Here is a 13060-nt window from a genome sequence, read left to right as displayed (position 1 = left end):
CAACTTGGAGAAGATATTTCTGTTATGTGATGACTAGAAAATGTCAAATACAACCAAGCAGCTATGCTATAGCTCAGAAAGCACTATTAACCTCTTTTGGGCTAGTGCACATTTCAGTTTAATACAGAACTACATCTTGAGTTTTAGGAAGGCAGCAATAATTATATTTTGGCTTTTGTTCTAGAGCTTAGCATAGTTAAGGCGACAGTTGAAGCATATTAGTGAAGGTAGTTAAAATTTAATGACAATCATCATAATCTCTTATAACCTACATAAACTGTATAATGCTTACATGGAATGAAACCAGCATTACCTAATTGGTGTTTACATACATACAGAGGGAGAAAAAAACCTACCAAAGGCAATCACTCTAAATGTACTACCATGTACTTGTTAAAAATGCAAATATACCATAGAACTAAAATGACGTGAAGAGCACTACTCATTACCTAGAAGAAAGGTAACTGGTTCTCATACAAAGCTAAGCTGGCATCAATCACCCTCGTCACAATGGCTTAGAAAAGCATCAGGTTTCCAGTAGAGAAACTATTCTAGGAAAGTCAGTCAATCTTGTGAAAGTTTCACAGCTGTAAAACCAAGCTAAGACTACAACGACCGTGAAATCTGAGGAGATCAGATGAACCAGTAGATTCCCAGCCATAACGTGAGACGGGAAGGTCCTCATGCAGCATATGCTCCCTGGCTCCAGGAAAGCTTCGTGTGCATAATACAGAAGTAGTTGAGAAAGGAAACTGGAGACGCTCAGCTGTTTCCATTGTGTCCTAACTGTTAAACTTCAGGGATGGTGTGATCCATCAGGCTTTTCATAATGCTTGGCGCCATCCGTTTAATAATATGTTCAAAGATAAAAGCAGGCATGATTGTGACGGTAACTACAGTCCCAGATGTTGATAGTATGTCTGCAATTTGAGAGTCCTTCCATCCAATGACGTTCTGGCCGTTGATCTCACAGATGTTATATTCCGTGAGAAGACCGTTTCTGGCTGCAGAACTATCTTTCACTATGGATGTTACTTTCCCATTTTTAAAGATAAAGCCAACGTTTCCAGTACTGTCCTTATGCATAGTAATTGTCCGCTCAAAAGGCCTGTCACGAATGGTCATTGTGATCTTCTCTCCAAAAGCCTGTTTGAGCACCTTGTGAGCTTTATCAGAGCTCCAGCCTGCACAGTTTTCACCATTGATCTGGAGTACCTGGTCACCAAATCTCAAACCAACCAATGAGGCTGGAGAATTTGCCTGGACTAGCTGAACAAATATACCATTATCTATTGATTTAAGCCTGAGTCCAATTTTTCCATCTTGATCCTTACATAAAATGACTTCACGAATCCCTTATTTAATTTCTGCTCTGCGAATCCCAACATCATTTCCAGTTACAGGAGCCACCATATAGTTCATACTGGAAGGTCTTGCTACCAACTGCCCCTGAAGTGGTGCTCCAGAGACCATCACCAGATTTGCATGTATTTCTTCTTCATTTAAACTCAGGCCCATGTATTGAGAAAGTTCTGGATACAGTTTAGGATATAGATTTCCATCTTGAGAGATGGGAGCAGAAGCTTCTGACAAAATTGCTGGGTTGGCAGGGTTTGCAGAAAAAGCAGTCTGAGCCTGAATTACTTTGTCTACCTTCAAGTCTTCAAGAGATGGATAGAGAGACATTTTTCCTGATTTATCTAGACCACAAGGAATCGCTCGCCGCTGCCGCTGCCTCGATTACAGCTAGCGATTTCTGAGACCAGAGAAAAGGAGAGCAGAGCACGCGTGAGGACCGCCCACCAGGCGCGTCAAAGCACCGCCGCCCCTGTGTTTTCCTCACTTCTTCTAGCTTTCTCGCTAGAAAATACGAATGTGTGGAGCTGGTGCCTCCATGGGGAAGCTGTTAGTGTTTCCAAGCACAAAATTAAATGTCCACTTATAAAAAAAATGCAAAACAATAAATTTTGTCAATAATATCCAGAAAACACAAACACAGAGGCTGTCATTATGTGGATTGAGTTAGCCAAAACACAATCAGATATTTCTGGTTTCATCGAGTCATATCCATACAAAGTGGTGTGGAATTCGTATACAATGGACAAAAACAATCACAGTAAAAATGGTTTTGAAGAAAAACAAAGTCTTTCCGTTAGGCAAGTGCATAAAATGTCATCTATACAAACAGAAATATCATGTTTGTTTCCTGTAGTTCCTTGAGCTTTCTCCCTACAAAATACAAATGTGTAGAGCTGTTGTCTCCATGTGGAGTCAATTAGTGTTTCCCAGCACAAAATTAAATGTTCCTTGATAATAAACATTCAATAAAATAAAGTCCGTCGATAATATCCAGAAAACACAAACACAGTGGCTCTCGCAAATTGTGGGATTGAGTTAGCCAAAACACAACCGGATATTTCTGGTTTCATCCAGTCATATCCGGACAAAGTGGTGTGGAATTTGTATACAATACACACAGACAATCACAGTAAAAATGGTTTTGGAGAAAAGCAAAGTCTTTTCGTAGGGCAAGTGCATAAAATGTCATCTACACAAACGGAAATATAATGTTTGATTGCCCCAGTTCCTCTAGCATACTGGCTAGAAAATACGAATGTTAAGAGCTGGTGTCTCCATGTTGAAACAATTAGTGTTTCCAATCACAAAATTAAATATTCCCTGTAAAAAACATTCAAAGCAATAAAGTCCATAGATAATATCTAGAAAACACAAACACACAGGCTATCACAATATCTGTGATTGAGTTAGTAAAAACAAAACCGGATATTTCTGGTTTCATCCATTCATATCCAAACAAAATGGTGGAATTTGTATGAAATGGACCAAGAAAATCATAGTAAAATGGTTTTGGAAAAAAGCAAAGTCATTTCGTTAGACAAGTGCATCAAATGCCATGTACACAAACAGAAATATCATGTTTGTTTGACCCAGTTCCTCTAGATTTTCCCTAGAAAATATGAATGTTTACAGCTGGAGTCTCCATGTGGAAACAATTAGTGTTTCCCAGCATAAAAATAATGTTCACTGATAAAAAACATTCAAAAAAATAAAGTCAATCGATGATATACAGAAAACACAAACAGAAATACTTTCACAATATCTGGGATAGAGTTAGCCAAAACAGAACCGGATATTTCTGGTTTCATCCACTCATATCCCCACAATGTCATGTGGAATTTGTATGCAATGGATTGAGATAATCACAGGAAAATTGGTTTTGGAGAAAACCAAAGTCTTTTCATTAGGAAAGTGCATAAAATGTCATTTATATAAACAGAAATACCATGTTTGTTTGCCGCAATTTCTCTAGCTTTCTAACTAGAAAATACAAATGTGTAGAGTTTGTGTCTCCATGTTGAACCAATTAGTGTTTCCCAGCACAAAGTTAAATGTTCCCTGATAAAAAACAATCAAAACAATAAAGTCCCTCTATAATATCCAGAAATGACAAAAACAGAGGCTTTCACAATATTTCAGATTGAGTTAGCCAAAACACAACCGGATATTTCTGGTTTCATCCAGTCATATCCAAGCAAAGTGGTGTGCCATTCGTATGCAACGGACCGAAAAAATCACAGCACAAATATTTTTGGAGAAAAGCAAAGTCTTTTCTTTAGGCAAGTGCATAAAATGTCAACTATACAATCAGAAATATCATGTTTGTTTGCCGCAGATCCCCTAGCTTTCTCCCTAGAAAATATGAATGTATAGAGCTGGTGTCTCCATGTGGAACCAACTATTGTTTCCCAGCAGAAAATTAAATTTTCCCTGATTAAAAACATTCCAAACAATAAATTCCATCGATAATACCCCGAACACACAAACACAGAGACTTTTGCAATATCTCAAATTGCGTTAGCAAAACACAACCGGATATTTCTGGTTTCATTCAGTCATATCCGGACAAATTGGTGTGACATTCGTATAAAATGGACATAGACAATCACAGGAAAAATGGTTTTGGAGAAAAGCAAAGTCTTTTCGTTAGGCAAGTGCATAAAAAGCCATCTATACAAACAGAAATACCATGTTTGTTTGCCGCAGTTGCTCTAGGTTTATCCCTAAAAAATACGAATGGGTAGAGCTGGTGTCTCCATGTGGAACCAATTTGTGTTTCCCAGCACTAAATTAAATATTCCCCAAAAGAAACATTCAAAACAATAAAGTCCATCGATAATATCCAGAAAACACAAACAGAGAGGCTGTCTCAATATCTGGGATGGGGTTAACCAAAACACAAAGGAATCTTTCTGGTTTCATCCAGTCATATCCGGACAAAGTTGTATGGCATTCGTATGCAAGGACTGAGAAAATCACAGTAAAATGGTTTTGGAGAAAAGGAAAGTCTTTTCCTTAGGCAAGTGCATAAATTGTCATGTACACAAACAGAAATATCATGTTTCTTTGCTGCATAGCCTCTAGCTTTTTCCATAGAAAATAGGAATGTGTAGATCTGGTGTCTGCACATGGAACCAATTAGTGTTTCCAAGCAAAAAATAAATGTTCACTTATGAAATACATTCAAAACCATAAATCCGTTCATAATATCCAGAATACACAAAGAAAGAGGCTGTAGCTATCTGTGGGATGGAGTTAGCCAAAACACATCCGGATATTTCTGATTTCATCCAGTCTTATCCGGGCAAAGGGGTGTGGCATTCGTATGCAATGGAGCAAGAAAATAAAAATACAAATGTTTTTGGAGAAAAGCAAAGTCTTTTCCTTAGGCATGTGCATAAATAGCCGTCTATACAAACAGAAATAAGATGTTTGTTTGCCGCAGTTGCTCTAGGTTTATCCCTAAAAAATACGAATGAGTAGAGCTGGTGTCTCCATGTGGAACCAATTTGTGTTTCCCAGCACTAAATTAAATATTCCTCGAAAAAAACATTCAAAACAATAAAGTCCATCGATAATATCCGGAAAACACAAACACAGAGGCTGTCACAATAACTGGGATTGGTTTAGCCAAACCACAAACGAATCTTTCTGGTTTCATCCAGTCATATCCAGACAAAGTGGGAATGAATTCGTATGCAATGGAGCAAGAAAATAAAAATACAAATGGTTTTGGAGAAAAGCAAAGTTTTTTCGTTAGGCAAGTGCATAAAATGTCATCTGTACAAACAGAAATATGATGTTTGTTTGCAGCAGTTCCTCTAACTTTCTCCCCAGAAAATACGAATATGTAGAGCTGGTGTCTCCATGTGGAACCAATTAGTGTGTCCCAGCACTAAATTAAATGTTCCCTGATAAAAAACATTCAAAACAAGACTGTATGTCGATAATATCCGGAAAACACAGAGAGGCTCTCAAAAATCTGGGATTTTTTACCCAAAACACAACTGGATATTTCTGGTTTCATCCAGTCATATCCGGACTAAGTGTTGCGCAATTCGTAGGAAATGGACCGGGAAAATCACAGTAAAATGGTTTTGGAGAAAAGCAAAATCATTTTGTTAGGCAAGTGCTTAGAATGTCATCTATACAAACAGAAATACCATGTTTGTTTGCCACAATTCCTATGGATTTCTCCCTAGAAAATATGAATGTGTAGAGCTGGTGTCTCCATGTGGAACCAATTAGTGTTTCTACGGTACAAAATTAAATGTTAACTGATAAAAACATTCAAAGCAATAAAGTCAGTTGATAATATCCAGAAAACACAAACACAGAGGCTGTAGCGATATCTGGGATTGAGTTAGCCAAAATACAACCGGATATTTCTGCTTGCATAAAGTCATACCGGGACAAACTGGTGTGGAATTCGTATGCAATGGACTGAGAAAATCACAGTAAAAATGGTTTTGGAGAAAAGTAATGTCTTTTCATTAAGCAAGTGCTTAAAATGTTATCTATTCAAACAGAAATGTCATGTTTGTTTGCCACAGTTCCTCTAGCTTCCATCCCAGAAAATACGCAAGTACAGAGCTGTGTCTCCATGTCGAAACAGCTAGTGTTTCCCAGCACAAAATTGAATGCTCCCTGATAAAAACATTCAAAACAATAAAGTCCATCGATAATATCAAGAAAACACAAACACAGAGGCTGCAGCATATCTGGGATTGAGTTTTCCAAAACACAACCGGATATTTGTGGTTTCAATCAGGAATATCCGGACAAAGTGGTGTGGAATTCGTATACAATGGACTGAGAAAATCACAGTAAAATGGTTTGGGAGTAAAGCAAAGTCTTTTCGTTGGGCAAGTGCATAAAATGTCATCTATAGAAACAGAAATATCATGTGTTGTGGAATTCGTATGCAATGGACCGAGAAAATCAGAGAAAAAATGGTTTTGGAGAAAAGCAAAGTCTTTTCCTTCGGGCAGTGCATAAAATGTCATGTATACAAACAGAAATATCATGTTTCTTTGCCACAGTTCCTCTAGCTTTCTCCCTAGAAAATACGAATGTGTAGAGTGAGTGACTTCATGTGGTGACAACTAGTGTTTCCCAGCACAAAATTAAATGTTCCCTCATAAAAAATATTCAAAATAATAAAGTCCGTTGATAACATCTGGAAATCACAAACACAGAGGCAGTAGCAATATCTGGGATTGAGTTAGCCAAAACACAACCGGATATTTCTGGTTTCTTCCAGTAATATCCGGACAAAGTGTGGTAGAATTTGTATGCAATGGACCGAGAAAATCACACTAAAAATGATTTTGGAGAAAAGCAAAGTCTTTTCATTAGGCAAGTGCATAAAATGTCATCTATTGAAACCAAAATATCATGTTTGTTTGAAGCATTTCCTCTAGATTTCTCCCTAGAAATTAAGAATATGTAGACCTGGTGTCACCGTGTGGAACCAATTCGTGTTTCTACAGTACAAAATTAAATGTTTCCTGATAAAAAACATTCAAAACAATAAAGTACGTTGATAAAATCCGGAAAACACAAACACGGATGCTGTAGCAATATCTTGCATTGAGTTAGCCAAAACACAATCTTATATTTCTGGTTTCTCCAGTCGTATCCAGACAACGTGCTGTGGAATTCGTATGCAACTGACCGAGAAAATCACAGCAAAATTGGTTTTGGAGAAAAGAAAAGTCTTTTCCTTCTGCCATTGCATAAAATGTCATGTATACAAACAGAAATATCATGTTTGTTTGCCACAGTTCCTCTGGCTTTATCCCTTGAAAATACGAATGTGTAGAGCTTATGACTCCATGTGGAGTCAACTAGTGTTTCCCAGCACAAAATTAAATGTTCCCTCATAAAAAAACATTCAAAACCTTAAACTTCATTGATAATATCCAGAAAACACAAAAACAGAGCCTGTAGCTATATCTGGGATAGAGTTAGCCAAAACACAACCGGACATCTCTGGTTTCATAAAGTCATACCGGGACAAACTGGTGTGGAATTCGTATGCAATGGACCGAGAAAATCACAGTAAAATGGTTTTGGAGAAAAGCAAAGTCTTTTCGTTAGGCAAGTGCATAAAATGTCATCTATACAAACAGAAATGTCATGTTTATTTGACGCAGTTCCTCTAGTTTTCTCCCTAGAAAATACAAATGTGTAGAGCTGGTGTCTCCATGTGGAACCAATTAGTGTTTCTACGGTAGAAAATTAAATGTTCCCTTATAAAAAAATTCAAAACAATAAAGTCAGTTGATAATATCTGGGAAACACAATCACAGAGGCTGTAACAATATCTGGGATCCAGATAGCCAAAATACAGCTGGATATTTCTGGAATAATAAAGACATACAGGACAAACTGGTGTGGAATTCGTATGCAATGGATCGAGAAAATCACAGTAAAAATGGATTTGGAGAAAAGCAAATCTTCTCATTAGGCAAGTGTATAAAATGTCATCTATACAAACAGAAATATCATGTTTGTTTGCAGCAGTTCCTCCAGTTTTCTCCTTAGAAAATTAGAATGTGTAGAGCTGGTGTCTTCATGTGGAGTCAACTACTGTTTCCCAGCACAAAATTAAATGTTCCCTGATAAAAGACATTCAAAACAATAAAGCCTGTCGATAATATCCAGAAAATATTATCACAGTGCCTGTTGCAATATCGGGGATTGAGTTAGTCAAAACAAAACCGGATAATTCTGGTTTCATACAGTCATATCCGGACAAAGTGGTGTGGAATTCGTATACAATGCACCGAGAAAATCACAGTATAAATGGTTTTGGAGAAAAGCAAAGTCTTTTCGTTAGGCAAGTGTATAAAATGTCATCTATTCAAACAGAAATATCATTTTTGTTTGCCTCAGATCCTCTAGTTTCTCCCTAGAAAATACGAATTTGCAGAGCTGGTGTCTCCATGTGGAATCAATTAGTGTTTCTATGGTACAAAATTAAATGTTCCATGATAAAAACATTCAAAACAATAAAGTCCATTGATAATATCCAGAAAACACAACACAGAAGCTGTAGCAATATCTGGGATTTAGTTAGCCAAAACACAACCAGATATGTCTGGTTACATTCAGGCATATCGGGACAAAGTGGTATTGAATTCATATACAATGGATCGACAAAATCACAGTAAAAATTGTTTTGCAAAAGAGCAAAGTCTTTTCATTAGGCAAGTGCATAAAATGTCATCTCTGCAAACAGATATATCATGTTTGTTTGCCAGAGTTCCTCTAGCTTTCTCCCTAGAAAAGACATATGTGTAGAGCTTGTGACTCCATGTGGAACCATTTAGAGTTTCCGAGCAGAAAATTAATTGTTCCCTGATAAAAAACATTCAAAACAATAAATTCCGTCGATAATATCCAGAAAACACAAACACAGAGGCTTTCACAATATTTCGGTTTCAGTTAGCCGAAACACAACGGGATATTTTGGTTTAATTCAGTCATATCTGGAGAAAGTCATGTGCAATTCGCATGCAATGTACCAAATAAATCAGAGTAAAAATGGTTTTGGAGAAAAGCAAAGTCTTTTCTTTAGGCAAGTGTATAAAATGTCATCTATTCAAACAGAAATATCACGTTTGTTTGCCATATTTCCTCTAGATTTCTCACTAGAAAATACGAATTTGCAGAGCTGGTGACTCCATGTGGAATCAATTAGTGTTTCTATGGTACAAAATTAAATGTTCCCTGTTAAAAACATTCAAAACAATAAAGTCTGTCGATCATATCCAGAAAATATTATCACAGAGCCTGTAGCAATATCTGGGATTGAGTTAGCCAAAAACACAACCGGATATTTCTGGTTTCATCCAGTCATATCCAGAAAAACTGGAGTGGAATTCGTAAGCAATGGACCGAGAAAAGCACAGTAAAAATCGTTTTGGAGAAAAGCAAAGATTTTCCTTATGCAAGTGCTTAAAATGTCATCTATACAAACAGAAATATTATGTGTGTTTGCCACAGTTCCTCTAGCTTTCTCCCAGGAAATATGAATGTGTAGAGCTGGTGTCTCCATGTGGAACCAATTAGTGTTTCTATGGTACAAATATAAGCGTTCCCTTATAAAAACATTCAAAACAATAAAGTCCGTCGATAATATCAGGAAAAAACATAGACAATGGAAGTAGCAATATCTGGGATTGAAATAGCAACAACACAACCGGATATTTCTGGTGTCATCCAATCAACTCCGGACAAAGTGGTGTGGAATTCGTATGCAATGGAACGAGAAAATCACAGTAAAAATGGTTTTGGGGAAAAGCAAAGTCTTTTGCTTCGGCCAGTGCACAAAATGCCCTGTATACAAACAGAAATATCATCTTTGTTTGCCGCAGATCCTCTGGCATTCTCCCTAGAAAATACGAATATGTAGAGCTGGTGTCTCCATGTGGAATCAACTAGTGTTTCCCAGCACAAATTAAATGTTCCCTGATAAAAATAAAAATCAAAACAATAAAGTCTGTCGATAATATCCAGAAGACACAAATGCAGAGTCTGCAGCAATATCTGTGATATAGTTAGCCAAAACACAACCAGATATTTCTGGTTTCATCCAGGCACATCTGGAATGCAATGGACCAAGGAAATCACAGTAAAAATCGTTTTGGAATAAGGCAAAGTCTTTTAGCTTGGAAATTGCATGAAATGTCATCTATGCAAACAAAAATATCATGTTTGTTTTCTGCAGTTCCTCCAGCTTTTCCCTAGAAAATATGAATGTGTAGAGCTGGTGTCTCCATGTACAACCAATTAGTGTTTCCCAGCAAAAAATTTAATGTTCCCTGGTAAAAAACAGTCAAAACAATAAAGTACATCCATAATATCCAGAAAACACAAAAACAGAGGCTTTCACAATATTTCAGATGGAGTTAGCAAAAACACAACCGGATATATCTCGTTAAATCCAGTCATATCCGGACAAAGTGTTGTGGAATTCGTATGCAATGAACTGATAAAATCAGTGTAAAAATGGTTTTGGAGAAAAGCAAAGTTTTTTTTTAGGCAAGTGTATAAATTGTCATCTATTCAAACAGAAATGTCATGATTGTTTGCCGCAGTTCATCTAGGTTTCACCCTAGAAAATATGAATGTGTAGAGCTGGTGTCTCCATGTGGAATCAACTAGTGTTCCTGTGGTACAAAATTAAATGTTCCCTGATAAAAATATTCAAAACAATAAAGTCCGTTGTTAATATCCGGAAAACACAAACACAGAGGCTTTCACAATATTTCGCATTGAGTTAGCCAAAACACAGCCGGATATTTCTATGTTCATCCAGTCATATCCGGACAAAGTGATGTGGAATTCATATGCAATGGACTGGACTGAGAAAGTCACAGTAAAAATGGTTTTGGAGAAAAGCAAAATCTTTTCATTAGGCAACTGTAAAATGTAATCTATAAAAAAAGAAATATTATGTTTGTTTGCTGGAGTTCCTCTAGCTTTCTCCCTAGAAAACACGAATATGTAGAGCTGGTGTCTCCATGTGGAATCAACTAGAGTTTCCCAAGCACAAAATTAAATATTCCTGATAAAAAACATTCAAAATAATAAAACCATTGATAATATCCGGGAAACAGAAACACAGAGCCTGTAGCAATATCTGGGATTGAGTCAGCGAAAACAACCGGATATTTCTGGTTTTATCCAGTCATATCCGGATAAACTGGTGTAGAATTGGTATGTAATGGACCGAGAGAATCACAGTAAAAATGGTTTTGGAGAAAAGAAAAGTCTTTTCGTTAGGCAAGTGCATGAAATGTCATCTATATAAACAGAAATATTATGTTTGTTTGCGGCAGTTCCTCCAGCTTTCTCTTTAGAATTTACGAATGTGTAGAGCTGGTGTCTCCATGTGGAGTCAACTAGTGTTTCCTAGCACAAAATTAAATGTTCCCTGATAAACAACATTCAAAACAATAAAGTCTGTCGATATTATCTGGAAAACAGAAACACAGTGGCTGCAGCAATATCTGGGATTGTTACCCAAAACACAACCGCATACTTCTAGTTTCATCCAGTCAAATCCAGACAAAGTGCTGTGGAACTCATATGCAACAGATCGGGAACATCACAATAAAAATGGTTTTGGAGAAAAGCGAGTCTTTTCATTAGGCAAGTGCATAAAATGTCAAATATACAAACAGAAATATCATGTTTGTTTGCCGCTATTCCTCTAGCTTTCTCCTTGGAAAATACAAATGTGTAGAGCCGGTGTCTCCATGTGGAACCAATTAGTGTTTCCAAGAACAAAATTAAATGTTCCTTGATAAAAACAGTGAAAACCATAAAGTCCATCGATAATATCCAGAAAACACAAACACAAGAGCTGTCGCAATATCTGGGATTCGGTTAGCCAAAACCAATCAGATATTTCCGGTTTCATCCAGTCATATCCGGACAAAGTGGTGTGGAATTCGTATGCAACGGGCCGAGAAAATCACAGTGATAAAGGTTTTGGAGAAAAGCAAAGCCTTTTCGTTAGGCAAGTGCATAAAATGTCATCTATTCAAACAGAAATATCATGTGTGTTTGCTGCAGTTCTTCTAGCTTTCACTGAGAAACTACGAATGTGTAGAGCTGGTGTCTCCATGTGGAACCAATTAGTGTTTCTACGGGACAAAATTTAAAGTTCCCTGATAAAAACATTCAAAACTATAAAGTCCTTCGATAATATCCAGAAAACACAAACACAGAGGCTGTCGCAATATCTGGGATTGAGTTAGCCAAAACACAACCGCATATTTCTGGTTTCATCCACACATATCCGGACAAAATGGTGTAGAATTCCTATGCAATGGACTGAGAAAATCACAGTAAAAATGGTTTTGGAGAAAAGCAAAGTCTTTACGTTAGGCAAGTGCATAAAATGTAATCTATACAAAGAGAAATATGTTTGTTTGCCGAAGTTCCTCTTGCTTTCTCCCTAGAAAACATGAATGTGTAGAGCTGGTTTCTCCATGTGGAACCAATTAGAGTTTCCTAGTACAAAATTAAATGTTCCATGATAAATACATTCAAAACAACAAAGTCCATCGATAATATCCAGAAAACACAAACACAGAGTCTGTAGCAATATCTGGGATTGAGTTAGCAAAAACTTAACCGCATATTTCTGGTTTCATCCAGTCATATCTGGACAAAGTGTTGCGCAATTCGTATGCAATAGACCGAAAAAACACAGTGAAAATGGTTTTGGACGAAAGCAAAGTCTTTTCGTTAGGAAGTGCATAAAATATCTTGTATACAATCAGAAATATCATGTTTGTTTCCCACGGTTCCTCTAGCATTCTCCTAGAAAATACGAATGTGTAGATCTGGTGTCTACATTTGGAACCAATTAATGTTTCGCAGTACAAAATAAAATATTCCCTGATAAAAAACATTCAAAACAATAAAGTGCATCGATAATATCCAGAAAACACAAACACAGAAGTGGTAGCAAGATCTGGGATTGAGTGAGCCATAACACAAGAGGATATTTCTGGATTCATCCAGTCATTTCCATTCAACCTATTATGGAAATGGTAAGCAATAGACTAGAAAATCACCCTCAAACTGGTTTTGGATAAAAGCAAACTCTTTTTCTTGGCCAAGTGTATAAAAAGTCATGTTTGCAAATATCAATATCCTGTTTGTTTGCAACGATTGC

General features: G+C 36.9%; 1 pseudogene; it reads right to left on the bottom strand.

The window, feature by feature from the left end:
* Positions 1-725: 725 nt before the first annotated feature.
* Positions 726-1707, bottom strand: LOC133754997 (syntenin-1-like; annotated as a pseudogene).
* Between the last annotated feature and the right edge of the window lie 11353 nt (positions 1708-13060).

Source organism: Lepus europaeus, unplaced genomic scaffold (assembly GCF_033115175.1).
Source record: "Lepus europaeus isolate LE1 unplaced genomic scaffold, mLepTim1.pri SCAFFOLD_37, whole genome shotgun sequence".
NCBI lineage: Eukaryota > Metazoa > Chordata > Mammalia > Lagomorpha > Leporidae > Lepus > Lepus europaeus.
The sequence above is the reverse complement of the archived record's forward strand: the minus strand, read 5'-3'. Positions and strand labels throughout refer to the sequence as shown.